This window comes from Camellia sinensis, chromosome 11, assembly GCF_055761805.1.
Source record: "Camellia sinensis isolate YWXY chromosome 11, ASM5576180v1, whole genome shotgun sequence".
NCBI lineage: Eukaryota > Viridiplantae > Streptophyta > Magnoliopsida > Ericales > Theaceae > Camellia > Camellia sinensis.
This window is the reverse complement of record NC_138971.1, coordinates 109,844,223-109,858,868: the sequence shown is the minus strand read 5'-3', so window position 1 is coordinate 109,858,868 and position 14,646 is coordinate 109,844,223. Positions and strand designations below refer to the sequence as shown.

General features: G+C 32.4%; 1 long non-coding RNA gene across 2 annotated transcripts; it reads left to right on the top strand.

Moving 5' to 3' along the window:
* Nucleotides 1-2,219: 2,219 nt before the first annotated feature.
* LOC114272884 (uncharacterized) lies at nucleotides 2,220-13,618 on the top strand. Of its 2 annotated transcripts, XR_014344315.1 has the most exons (7): nucleotides 2,220-2,347; nucleotides 2,445-2,540; nucleotides 2,719-2,773; nucleotides 4,808-5,256; nucleotides 5,476-5,848; nucleotides 12,153-12,244; nucleotides 13,215-13,618. It is a non-coding gene; the product is annotated as an uncharacterized LOC114272884 (long non-coding RNA). The 2 variants fall into 2 exon arrangements; XR_014344314.1 differs by lacking the exon at nucleotides 2,220-2,347 and having other exon boundaries at nucleotides 2,402-2,540.
* The last annotated feature ends 1,028 nt before the right edge of the window (nucleotides 13,619-14,646 follow it).

Below are 14,646 nucleotides of genomic sequence, written 5' to 3'. Positions count from 1 at the left end.
ATTTTCAATTTGTTTGTTATATCAGATAAGGTTCAATTTATTTGTTTATTTTTTATATTTATTGATTAACAAGATTCAAAAAAATAAGATACCTTGAAAAATTATATACGAATATAGTTTTAAATTTGATTGAGTAAATAAAAAATAAATTTATAAATAATAAGGAGGACGCCAAAAGTTATTAAAATTAAAAATAGATATTTAACATTTTTTTATGATCTATTTGGATTGTTCTTAAAATAAATAAAAAAAATAAATTAAAATAGACTTCAAGAAAAATTATTATTTTAATATTATAATTCTTCTTTTGGGAGTTACTACCCACCGCTAGTACTATTATTCAGTGAAGGCTAGACTTAGTGTCCAAACCTTCTCCTCATATCACGTGGTAACTTTTATCTTAAAATAAAAAATTATTTTACAAAGACAAAAATAAGGTTTGAACTCAAGATCTTAGGTTGTGTTTGCTATGCAGTTCTAACAGCAGTGCTGCATACCCTCAGTAGGGGTCGCACCCCCAGTGAGGTGTCGCGCCCCCACTGGTTGAAACTTAAAAAAAAAAGAAAAAAAGAAAACAGTTTTTTTTTTTGCCAAAATGGAGTGCCACCTCACTGGGGGTCGACCCCCAGTGGGTGTATGAGGCATTTTTGGCAGTTCTAATCATGATTCTCCACTCATATTTGAGTGTAATGTTTGGATATTACTTTGAAAAATTAATTCCACACCCACTTTTACAAACCCATTTTAGGTGGAGTTTTGAATTTTGAAATTTGGCCTACTCAGTCCTCCTAGTTGTCCGGCCGGTTGATCGGAACAGTATTTTTTTTTTCTCTCAAAAATTGGCGCTTGTTATTTTTTATATTTTAAATAAAAGATATTTTCAGAATTTTTAAAATTTTTTTATGAGCTTTGAATAGAATTTTGGGTTGTGTGCTAGGTTATGAGTTGTAAGTTTTTGAATCAAATATCATATGTCACGTCAAAAATTTCAAACTCAATTCAAAACTCTTTTCAAAACTCATAACCAAACAAATTTTTCACGCTCAAATCATAATGCAATACTCACAAACTCAACATATAACTCTATTCTCAAATCATAATTTTAAAATTCTATCAAATGCTATCTTCGGTGTTTTTTAAGAGCATTCTTACCACTTAATATATATATATATATATATTATGATATTATTTTTTTATTATTTATTATTATTTTTATTTATTTAAATTGCAGGCATAGTGGGTTTCGGCAGACATAATTGGCCATCAGCCCATGTCAACGAAAAACTATGCGTGATCTTGGGGGCATTACCACGTAGTGCCCAACTTGATATAATTGATTGAAATTGTTAAAATTTATGTTTTGTTGCCATCGGTCCATGTCAAAAAAAAAAAAAAAAAAAAAAACAAAAAAAATTATGCAGTGATTTTGGAGCATTGCCACATAGTGCCTAACTTGCTATAATTGATTGAAATTGTTAAATTATATATTTTTTATTAGGGTAAATTATAAACACATCTCTTAAAACTTATTTAAATTATAAAATATTTTCTATGATTCTAGAAATTATATTATCCCCTATAAAGTTTCTAATTTCATAACAAATAGGTTATTTTATTAATAAATCATCAAGTTAATTAATAATTTTTAATAATGTTAAAATTTTATTTTAATTAATAATTCAAATAATTTTATTACTGTATAGGTGAACAGCTAAAAATTTTACTTTTTCAATTAATTCTGTTAAATAAAAAATTATGACAAAGAGGCATTTGTAATTTTCTAAACTATATAGACAATTCGTATTTGAAACAAACTTCAGGAGATATATTTATAATTTATCATTTTTATTAAGTTGTTAAAGAGACAACTTAACAAGTGTCAAGTGTTTAATAGTGCCGTGCAATATTCCTAAATTACCAAATAAACTTTCCGTAAGATTTTATTTGAGAAGAGGGTTGGGTTAAAATAGTTTAATAAAAGATAAAATAAATTAAAATAATCAATAAAATAAAATGTCACATCTAAATCATAATCATGTCACTTTTTTTTTTCCACAACTATCAAATCAACTAGAAAAAGAAAACCAATCAACTTGTCCAACATAACTTTTTTTATTAAGCTAAAATAATTAAAAAATTAAATAGTCAATTAAAATAATCAACTTATCAAACAATGCCAATGTAAAGTGGTCTTGTGCACATCACCACACCCAATCATTGCCTCCAAAAGTTTTAACCCTAAACCATCTCCCCCTTCATATTCTCCCATCTATTATCCTCGATCTCTCTCACTCACATTGTCTTCGTCGGTGGCTCCCCTACGCCTCAGGCAACGATCCATCTTAAGGCAAGTCTGATCTCTCTTCTCTCCCATACTGCAAACCCCCTCACTTGCCATAAACCCCACTACTTATTTATAACTTGGACTGGTTGTTTATACACAGATACACACAGAAACAGCACAAAGAGAGACAGTGAGAGATATATTAGATCTTCATTTTGAAGGGCTTTGCAGGGAGACATGGCCCCTCAGTCATCAGGTAAATTCAAGGGCACATGACATACCTTCTTTCTTCTGTTCCTCTTTGTCTAGCATGATGTTTGATTACCATTTTTAAATGCTAGTTGGTTTTTATTTTCCAATTAGTTTCTAAATCTTGTAATGTGGTTTAATATTTTCATTTTTTAAAAATGCTTGTGCGATTTGTTATTAAATAGGTTCTACGGACTGGAATTTTTATGGCATGAGTTGAGTCGGAAAAAATAAATAAAGGTATGCTTTGCTCCTCCTTGTGCTGTGTTAATGTTTATTTTACATATTCAATTAAGGGTTGATTATGCCTTCCATCTCACTTTGATAGGCATACAACAAATAAGAGTTGTAGATACCAAATGTTTTGGTCTCTAAAAATGAAAATTTTATTCTAAAAGACACTTAAGGACCAATTTCTATCGTCATGAGGATAGTGGTTGAAAGGTCGTCCAAAAAAGTCCAAAATAAGGCTTTTAGCGTCAAAATTTTGAAAATGTCATTAATAAATAGACTTTTATGGACAAAATAATTTGGTCTCAAAACAGTTTATTTTTTGAGACAAAAAAATTAGTCCCAAAAGGATAATAATTTATCACTAATGTCTAATTTTTGTTACTAAAAATATAATAACGATACTTTTCGCAACAAAAATATTTGATCCCTAAAAAATAATTTTGTCCTTAAATTTTAGTTTCTAAAACCTTAATTTTTTGTAGTAGAAGTGTATCGGGCTACTCGTCTTGGAATTGAGCAACATCAGTTAACACAAGACAATAATCAACTGAATCTAGAATTGAGTTGGAAGTTAATACAAATTTATCAGAATAAGTTTCAGCCAATTGTTTACAATGGTGATGATGATGATGTGGACCCCGTAATGACTCAAACGATTTGATTCAAATTTCACTTTAGTCACAATAATTTCAATTTGAACAATTTGATTTATACACTTTTAAGTGTATTTTAATTTGGTCATTCTGTCCAAATTGGAGGTTGAAGTTAACACTAGTCAATTTTTTTTTTTTTGAAATTTGCATGTAGACAATAGAGATTAAAGTGAATTTTGGTCAAATTATAGGGGTGAAAAGTGTAATCAACCCTTCAATTAAGGGATTGTTTGGGATGATCTAAATAAGTGCACTTTTTGACTTTTTATGAAATATGGGTTGGGTTTGGGTTGGGTTTGAAGTGATGTGTTAGAGGTGATGTGACTTAAATAAGATGATGTGACTTAAATAGGATAGTGACTTTTTGATTTTTTGTCTTTTTCAAGGCATGCCAAACTTGGCCTAAGGGTTGGTTTGGCATAAACTAAATAATACAAAAAGTTAAAAAGTCACTATCCTATTTAAGTCACATCATCTTATTTAAATCACATCACCTTTCTAACACATCACATCAAACCCAACTCAAACCCAACCCATGTAAGCCAATAAGTCAAAAAGTGCACTTTTTTAGAACATTCCAAACCAACCCTAAATACTTACTTTTCAAAGTTGTGAAACTTAGGACATGTTTGGTTACTTTTATGTTTGTAGTTTTCTATTTATATTTATAAAAAATTTGAAAACTATAAATAAAGCTAGTTTGGTATTTATTTTTGATTTTAAAAACTTGTAAACACTTCATAAAATCTACTAAATTTTTCTAACCATAAAAAAAATTGGTTTCACTTACTACCAAATCAACACTTGTTAATTTTTTAAGGTGTACACGTAGACAAAATTGAAATTTGCATGTAGATAATAGAGGCTAAAGTGAAATTTTGGTCAAATTATAGCGGTGAAAAGTGTAATCAAACCCTTCAATTAAATACTACTTTTCAAAGTTGTGAAACTTAGGACATGTTTGGTAACTTTTATGTTTGCAGTTTTCTGTTTATATTAATAAAAAATTTGATTTGGTATTTATTTTTGATTTCAAAAACTTGTAAACACTTCATAAAATCTACTAAAATTTTCTAGCCATAAAAAAAATTGGTTTAAGTTATTTAGAAAAAAAAGGTTTTATTTTATTCAATTCCCCCCTCCCCGATTTAGCTTGCATTTATGACTTAAATTTAATTAATTCACTTACTACCAAATCAATATTATTTGGTGTGCCAATTGGGGATCATGACTCTAAATGCGCCTCAAGAATTGGTGTCGAGGTTTGAAAGCACCTGCAAGACCTTAGCATTTGAAGGTGGAAATATGTCGCAGAAAATGTTAAGGCACCTATGTTTTTAATTTAAAAAATACAATTAATCTTTCCTTACAATATTATCTTTTGTAGGATCATTTTGACATGCAAGGTGAATCCACAGATGTTAGAAAGGCAGTGGCAACAAAGTTTGGACGGAGCCTGAGCTGCCCACAGGCTACGAATTTTTTTTTTGAAGCTTAAGAGTGCTCAGGGAGAGTCTAGACTCACTCCCAGACCCCAAGAAGGTTTTTAGGAGAAAGGAAGATCAGAAGGAAAAAAGTGGAAGGTTTTTAGGAGAAAGGAAGATCAGAAGGAAAAAAGTGGAAGGTTTTTAGGAGAAAGGAAGATCAGAAGGAAAAAAGTGAGAGTTAAGAATGTGAATCAGAAGGAAACAGGGAGTGAATCGAAGATTGGGAACAAGAAAAAGAGTCGAAACAACATAGCTAAGAAAATCCAACAACCCGTGTGTGTTTCGGAGAATTCGAGTCTTGCTTCGGTTCATCATCACAGTTTGAGTTCTCATCATGAGTCTACGTCAGGTTTGTTTTTGGAATGACCATATACTTTTTTTTATACTCTATTTGGTAATTTCTGTGTTTTAATTTGTTTGGTTTTTGTTTTTCATGTTTCGAAAACAGAAACTGTTGCATTCCAATATTTACCAAAAAATATTGTCCTCTTATAGCCAAGTACGACTACCTACTTTATTTAATCTATAAAATACAATTAATCTTTGCTTACAATATTATCTTTTGTAGGATCAATTTGACATGCAAGGTGAATCTACAAATGTTAGAAAGGTAGTGGCAACAAAGTTCGGACGGAGCCTGAGCGGCCTACAAGCTACGGAATTTCTTTTTGAAGCTTAAGAGTGCTAAGGGGAGTCTAGACTCACTTCCAGACCCAGGAAGGCTTTTAGGAGAAAGGAAGATCAGAAGGAAAAAAGTGGAGTTAAGAATGTGAATCAGAAGGAAACAGGGAGTGAATCGAAGATTGGGAACAAGAAAAACAGTCAAAACAATATAGCTAAGAAAGTCCAACAACCCATGTGTGTTTCGGAGAATTCAAGTCCTATTTCGGTTCTTGATCTTCATCATCATAGTTTGAGTCCTCATCATGAGTCTACGTCAGGTTTGTTTTTGGAATGACCATGTATTTTTTTTATACTCCGTTTGGTAGTGTTTGTGTTTTAATTTGTTTGGTTTTTGTTTTTCACGTTTTCGAAAATAGAAATTGTTGCGTTCCAATTTTTACCAGAAAATATTGTCCTGTTATAGCCAAGTCCGACTAACTTCATGCAATTGTCTGTGTTATGTTAAGCATTTGAACTTTCAAACCTCTTCTTTTCAGTTTGTTGATTGCAGCTTCCACCTTTTGCATTATTCTTGGGTCTGATTCACTTCCATGATATCCCTCTTTCAAGATTGGCTCAGTTTCATTGTAGCATTTTCACCCTTATTCTTGCCCCATTCTTCACCCCTGCAATATTCAATTCATTAACCAAATTTTATTTTTTTTAAAAAAAAAATCATACTATGATCCTACTTTTAAATTAAACTCGTTATACCATACCTTTCGTGAATAGCCGACATGCTAACAAAATAAATTTTCGTCTTGGAACAATTGACATTGATCTCTAACCAATTTGACCATGTCTTTAGAGTCATCTCCAAAGTATGTACCATTTCGACTTCTTTGTAGGTTTTGCTTGGGCTTTCAAATGATCCCCATCTAAGCATATTCAAATAATTATTATCAATGTGATTGTTTCAAACAAAAAACTTGACTTGTTTGATCAAAATGCTATTAGTTTGTTTACAAAAATGTACTTACAAAACCTTAAATTTTGGCCTTCTCCACCACATGTAAGAATCAAAGATGAGGATATCTGCATCGGTCCAGTGCCTAGCATGCTTTTCGATTGCCTGCACTCTTAAAATTTGCTCCGATGAAAAATGATGGTGCACTGGACGATCTGAGGTTGATTCCACCAGATATGGAGCCCAATAATGGTCAATTGATGCTTTGCATTCCTTCAATATTGTATTAAACCAACAATTTAGGACACTTTTGAAATCAAACAGTAATTCCTTGATTTTTAGAAATTAATGATAGGTGAGAATTGATATTGTATTGAAGTTTAATATTTATTAAGGGCCCCTTTGGGGTCACGGATTTTAGAGTCGGAGCGATTGATGATTCTAGCAAGCAGACCATTGAAGTCCATTGGTTTCTAGTTAATGAGTCCCCAACAAACATAAGCCTCTTATTCCTTAGTCTCTCCAGCATTGCCATGGCAGTAAACCTTGTTAACATGTAAAATTTCAGAGAACTCAAAACACAATGTGTGTGTGTGTGTGTGAGAGAGAGAGAGAGAGAGAGAGAGAGAGAGAGAGAGATCTTGGAAGGTCGCATTCATGAGGTTGCCACCTCCAATGCTGGTGCTTTAAGTCCATTCGGCCAGACCTCTCGCAACCCACCCCATTGGACAAGGACATGAATGAGCAATGCTGCTCCTTGTATAAAGGGTAGTTCTTCTCATCATATACCCATTTTGCTGAAAACAAATCGTAGCACGATAATGAGTACTTGTCAGTGTTTCTCTGAGTCTTTTGATCAAACAACCACCTGCTTTCTTTGGTTGTAGCAAAAATGCCAAGGACAAACACCACGGCGAGAAGAACAATTAGAGAACTAATGCTGCATCTGATATTCCATGTTTTGGGAACTACTAATTGGCTTGTGCTTGCCATTTAACATAGCTCTGCCTTGAAGTTTGATATTTTGGCCTTGTTTGGGAACCATCTTTTTTAGCCAAAAAGTCAAAAAGTTACTAAATTAGCCAAAAAGCCAACAACCCATACCAAAAAGTCGAAGATTCTCTTTTCTCTCTACTTTTTGCATATCTTTTTGTAAAAAGTCAAAAAGTCATCCCAAACATACTATTTTTTTTAGCTCATATTTTAGCCAAATAGCCAAAAAGTTACTAAATTAACCTGTTCCCAAATGAGGCCTTTGTGTAGCATTCCATCAAACATAAATTGTCAGATGACTAAAATACCCTTAAGCTAGATCCTACTTATCAAAATTTTCTTATGCTGGAAGCCACCCACTGCGTGAATACAACTTCGAGGAGTGGACAAACCTGATTAACAATAAGTGGAATGATGGGGCATGGCTGGTAACGTCTTCTTCTTTCCCTTGTTCCCATTTGCATGCTCTCGTATACCTGTTTATTGTTAATTTGTATCTTCTTCTTCTTCTCTCTCTTTTTTTTTTTCCTTACCTAGTCAGCTTTTGCTGGCAGGATTGCCTATAGAAAATTTATATGCTGCGCATAGGCATCTTTTGTAATGCATCAACAATGGGAAAATGAAATCAAGTAAAGGTTAAAATAAGCTTTAAAGCATAATCAAGGAGCACAAAAGAAATAAGGCTTGCGCTAAAAACAAGAGAAGAAAAATTAAAAAAGCTGAAAGGTAATGGATATGGATTTAGGAAACACTACAAGAAATTAAGTCTTTTAGAGACTAATATTTAAGGACTAATTAAATTTGGTCGTTAAAAATAATTTTTTAGGGACAAATTTAAGCATATGATAATTTACTTATAAGATTGTGAAAATGACTATTAATATTCTCATTTAATATTTACATAATTCTTTTAGACCAATAAATTTGGTTACTAATGTATTATTAACATCTTTAGAGACCAAATATTTTTATCATTATCGATTAAAAACAATTTGAGACCAATTATTTTCATTGAAAAGTCGGGACCTCTCTTCACATCAGCCCTAACTTGCTCATTCTCTCTTTCAACTGGTTTGCTCAATCTTCAGCCCTAAAGTCAGGAGCTCCAAGGCAGATTAGGAGCTCAATCTTCTTCAAATTTTGGTGCATCTCTCTCTCTCTCTCCATAATCAACCTGTAAGAGCTCCAATTCGAACTTTCAATTTCTTATCGTAATCGATCTCCGCAATCGACTTGTAAGAGCTCCAATTCTTTACATAGATTGAACTTGTTTGTGTTTCAATCTGTGTTTTGCATCCACAAAGCAAACTTATGCATTACATATTGAAACTTGTTTGTGTTTCAATCTGTGTTTTGCATCCACAAAGCAAACAAAAAAACAAAGCAAACTAATGCGTGTTTCAATTTGTGTTTTACATAGATTGAACTTGTTTCTTATCTTAATGCGTGTTGGAATTGAAGAATTCTTTACATAGATTGAACTTGTGTGTGTGTATATATGTATGTCTAATCTAATGCGTGTTGGAGATGAAGAATTGGGGATGCGGTGCACATTCTAGGGGGTGTATTTCTAATTCACCCTATTATTAGGCAATACTGATTGGTTCTTAGTTGGAAGAATATTAGACATGTATATAATGAATAATATATATGACATTTATTTTATTTACCTACTCTTCTAGTCTCCACTGCAAAATTGTATTGTCAAAACTGTTTAGCAACAAAATGGAAGATGATTTTATTGAAAAATTTAGGATAATTGATAATAAACCTGAATATGCACATTGATGTCTATGGAAATTGTCAATCCTAAACCTTCTAACATGATTGATAATTGCCTCTCCTTGTGCGAATTTTACAGGTTGCATCCCTTTGGTAATAGGATCACACAGGACCTTTACAATATTTTGTTACCTAGTTAATTTTCCATGTTAATTTGTAGTGGCTTCTTGGCTAAAAACCTTAATATGAGAACCTTAAACTATCATGTTTCCTTTCTTTGTTATTGCCCTGATGTATAGAAAGAATGATTGCCTCAGACATTATTGAAGTAATATAGAAAATACTCTTTTTGTGGTCTTGATGGTATATATAATATATGGAACTTGTCATTTTGTCTAGGTAGATATTCTTGATATTTTTGTGAGAGTGATTTGGTTGTGTTACAGGGTCAAAGAGAGTAGTTCATTGCATTTTTTAAGGGAAAATTATTTAGAGCTCTTAGGGCAAGGCTATGGGCATGTGGCACTCTAACTTGGGATTTTTATTGGTTTAAAATAAGTAGTTGAACCCTATCACTTTTATTTTTGTTAGTTTTTTGAACCCAACAATGTGGTAAGACCACCAAATAACCCCCTCTATTGCTTTTTGTAAGTGGTGTGGTGTGGTGGGATTGCAAATCTATCAAAAAAAAAAAAAAAAAGGTTCAAGTAAAGAACTTGCTCTAATTGCACTAGAGCACAGATCCACTTGCATCTTTATATTTTTATATTATTTTTACTTGTTTTCACTTATTTATAATCTTTCCAAAAAAAAAAAAATTTTTGGAGCACATGAAAGTAAGAATGACTTTCACAAAGTTGCAAGAAGGATGTAAGAATGAATGTTTGTCATTTTAAAATGGTGAAAAAGCTGAGGAAGGGGTTTTGGCCCTTTTTACAAATTGCCATGTGGTTATTTGTCTTTTTTCCTTGTCCAGAATGACGCTTCTTTGTTTTCTTTCCAAATTTTATTCTTTTTGAGGAAGTAGTTCTAGTCTAGTCTCTATGTGTTTATTTGTGTGCCTCTCTGTTTTCTCAAGATTCACAGTGACAATTGCATAACATTCACTGAAGGTCTAAAATTACAACAATTTTAGACCATCTTCAAAGGCCTTGTCAGTGTGGACTATCTTGAAATTAATGCATCTACTTAGAATAACATGCATGCTCATGAAAGAGGGCTTTTTTTTTTTTTTTTTTTTTTTTTTTTTTTTTTTTGTGAAAGTGTCGCTTTTGCTTTCCAGCCAAGTGAAATATTATTTTCTTTTTTCTTTTGGGTATATCTGAGTTATGACAAAAGTTAAACCCTTTCTAGGGAGGTTTAGGGTTTTGGACAACTGGGTTAGCCCTACTTTCAAAATACTTGTGAAAAGAAATAAATAAAAAAATCAAAATTATTGAGTGTATTTGTTTTGTTTTGTCAATGCCAACTCATATTTGCTATACATGTGCTACTTGTTAGGATTGTGGTGTTGGCTATACAATCTCAGTCAGGCATGGCATTGATTTTCCAAACTGTTATGGATCTCATCTTTGTCAGTTTCTATGCATTAATATCATCCTCATAGGCCTGACTTCATCATTTTATGTTGATCAAGGTTGTTAAAATCGGGATCCTAAGTAGGATCGGTGAGAGGGTCTGGTGGATCGGATTGTAGGATCAGATCGAGGATCGTAAGATCCTACTTTCTATTAAAAAAAAAGATAAAAATAAAAATTAAAATGATACATATTAAAAATAAGGTGAAAAATCATAAAATCTACGATCCTACCTGCGATCCTACCTACGATCCTATACGATTCCATACGATCCTACACGATCCCATGCGATCCTACACGATCCTACTTGCGATCCTGTTATAACATCGATCCTACAACGATCTGGATCGTTTTGGTAAAGTAGGATCGTACGATCCTACGATCCGGATCGCGATTTTAACAACCATGATGCTGATTATATGTAAAGGGGTGTGTGCATTATTGCATTAGTAGAGTGATAAGAAAAGTTTGAAGTGTTGTGGTCATCATTTTGTGTTAATTTGTTCTTCTGTGTTATTAGAATGTCTTTCCCCTTGAAATGGACCCTCATTGTGGCATTAATTGCTTGCTAATTTGGTCAATAGGGGCATGTCTGTCATGGAGAATCTGATTTCTTCATTGTATCCTCATAGCTGGAACCTGAATGTGGCATGATGTTACTTGAATATATATTTAAACTAGAAAGGGGCAGCAATATTTTATACAAACGTAGCTCTTATTAATAAAAACTTTATATTATCTGAGGAGAAACATTTGTATACATTGATTGCTAAGCATAGTGCTATCTCCGAGTTGAATTGACATAATGTTCCTAAGTTGGAGGTGAGTTTAAATTTATCTTTGCAGTATTTTCAGTCCAACATTCAAACCAGCTCTGTTAAACTATTATAACAGATATTTCCCTCAAAATATTGATTGTTACACATGATTTTCTGTATCTTTGAAATGATCACCAGATTCTCCACACGGTTGTCCTCTGGGAATCACCATGATTGGGGGAAATTTCTGGATTGAAATGAACAGGGGAAAGCAATGAAATTTTTAACAGGAAGGGAATATCAAGAATTTCTAGAATTGTTACAAATTCAGTAGTTCACAAATAATCTGAGTTTTCTATTCTATTTAATACCGATGTCACATGTGAATGATTCATGACTCTTTTAATTCTATATGCAATTGAAAACTCCCTTTTTCTCCTGATTTAACTGTGTTTTGTTAGCCAGTACATGTCTTACATCTGAAGGAGTTTTCTTGCATTCGAGTCTCATGCTAATGTATTATTTATAGCCTAGGGAATTTATAATGTAAACCTTTGAAGAATTGCAAGTTACTTTCTGGCTGATTTTTTTGTTTTTTTTTTTCTTCCTCTTGTGGTTGGAGCAGCAACTGATATAGCAGGAGAAGTAGTGGAGGTTGGATCTGGAGTCACAAAATTTAAAGCCGGTGACAAAGTTGTAGCCGTGCTTATTCATTTTGTAAGTGTCATTTATTTCATGTTTTGTTCACCTTTCTATTTAGTATTTATTATGTGTCTCTTCACTGTTAGACAATGCCGCATAGTCAAACTTGTAGTTAAAAAGCTTTGCATGATCACAACTTGTTTGTTTCACAAGGAGATTATAACATCATTAAATAAAATACTTTTTAGGCGTACAAGTCCTTTTTTAGGCTCTCTACAGGTGAGGCGGTTTACCTTGAAGCTTCGAACTTTAACATCATAAGTTAGGATATACTCTCTGTAATCTCAATACGAGTATATTTAACTAAAATGAGGCGCTTTACCTTGAAGCTTTGAACTTTGGCATCATGAGTATATTGGGGCGGTTTACCTTGAAGCTTTGAACTTTAAAATTTAACGAAAATGATGTAGCAATAAAATTTGTATACATTGTGAACCATATAATGTTTTTTATTTTTATTTTTTTTATTTTTTAAGTTAGCCAAGTGTTCAATAAGTGACTAGGATAAGAACAGGCACTTGAGGCACAGTTCACAGCAACATTTTCCCAGTGGCGGCCAACTTCAAAGGTTTCCCCAATACAAGTGATATGAATTCATGCTGATTTTTTGATTTGGTTTAGATTATGAGAAATATTTGATGCTTGATTTTATTTGGAGCATGGCTTTTGACATGTCTTGATAACTGGAATTTTTGTTATTCTGCTTCTTGTCCCTCAGTATATTGTGGTTATGAATGCATGCTGACTAATTTTGTATTGCTACTGCTACTGCTGCTGTTTCTTTTTCTTTTAGAATATTGTGGTTAGAATGTTGCTGCTGTTTTTTGGAATTTCTGTTATTGTGCTTCTTGCCCCTCAGTATATTGTGTGTTTTTTTTAGGGACAATCTGGTACAAAAATAACTTATTAAATTTGGTCGCTAAAAATAATCTTTTAGGGATAAATTTAAACATATGATAACGTTTTGGGTGTTTTTTGTTTTCAGATCGGTTGAATATCGACGATTTTGAAGCTAACGATGAGGTACGACCAGATTTCCCATGTTCATACTGTTATGAGGATTTCGATATCGCGTCTGTGTTCCATCTTGCAGATGACCACTCGTGCGAGTCCAAAGTCTCCGTGAATTTTCTATGTTTTAATTCATCATTTCAGTCTTTAAAACTGTTTTCCATTTTTGGGTTATGTATTGATTTCCTTCTTTTGTTGGAAAGTTCTGATTTTTGTTGTTTTTGTTAAATCCAATCTGATCAAATTTTGAAAATTGCTTCTTTTGTTTTTGTTTTCGTTTTTTTTATGTGCGAATTAAATCCTTTATTGTTGTTGAATCATTCTATATCAACAGTTAATCCGATAATAGAACCAGAAATGTAAAAGGGTTGTTTCTAATTTTGTGATCAGATTTTGTGGACTAGCAATTTTTCTTCTATCAATTGTTATATTTTCCTTTTGTGAAAAAAAGGAAAGAAAGAAATTGTTACTTTGTTGGGTATGTTGAGAGGTCACAATCTAGGCAGATAGGCTATCATTTATGCTTGCAATCAAACTTTGATGAATTTGATTAGCCTATGGTAACTTGTCTTGGGAGAGGATAAGGTCAGGTTTTGTGGTTGGATGATGTTGCCTTTAACTTTAAAGAAAGAAACTATCGTACACTTCATAATTTATATGTGGGAGAAAATGTAGGCATATGCATACAACATTAACCCAATCTTTTGCTTTTGTTTTTTGTTGTGGGGAGGGTGGTTACTCCTGCTATGTTTGGAATTACACTTCATATTCTGTACTCAACCTCACGTTGAGGTATCCTTTCAACTACTCTTTTTGTTAATGGAAGAATAATGAAACCTTCTCTAAGAACACTGAAGGAAGTAGATTTAGAGGGTGTGAATTTGTGATATTATTTGGTCTGTTTTAACTGAAGCTAATGGTTAATTGAATATTAATAACATGTTCACTCAAGGATCTGCGGAGATTTGGAATTAGAACATATGCTTTATGAAATTATAATGTTTGGCTCACCTATTGTGTGCATAAATCACTGGGTGAGAGTTTATATTTTCCTATTGTAATATGGAAGACCACTTGAATGGAAAAAACAATATGAGAGTTGTGACTGGCTTCCTGTTATAGATGGAATAAATAGTCTACTATTTGTGGATATAAATATAAATGTTTTGAAATATAGATATATTGTTTCATATCGGAGAGTTGAATTGGCAAAAAAGATTTATATAAGAAAATCGAAGCTGTAAGGATGGACATGTGAACTACAAATAAAGCCAAATTTTTTAGATATTTTAGATAGATGTTTGTAGAATTAGTTAGGAGGTAGCTGTAGTGTTTGTTAGATTGTTAGATTCATTGTATATAAGTATGAGTGATGTATACTTGAACAACTATTGAGAATGAAATAG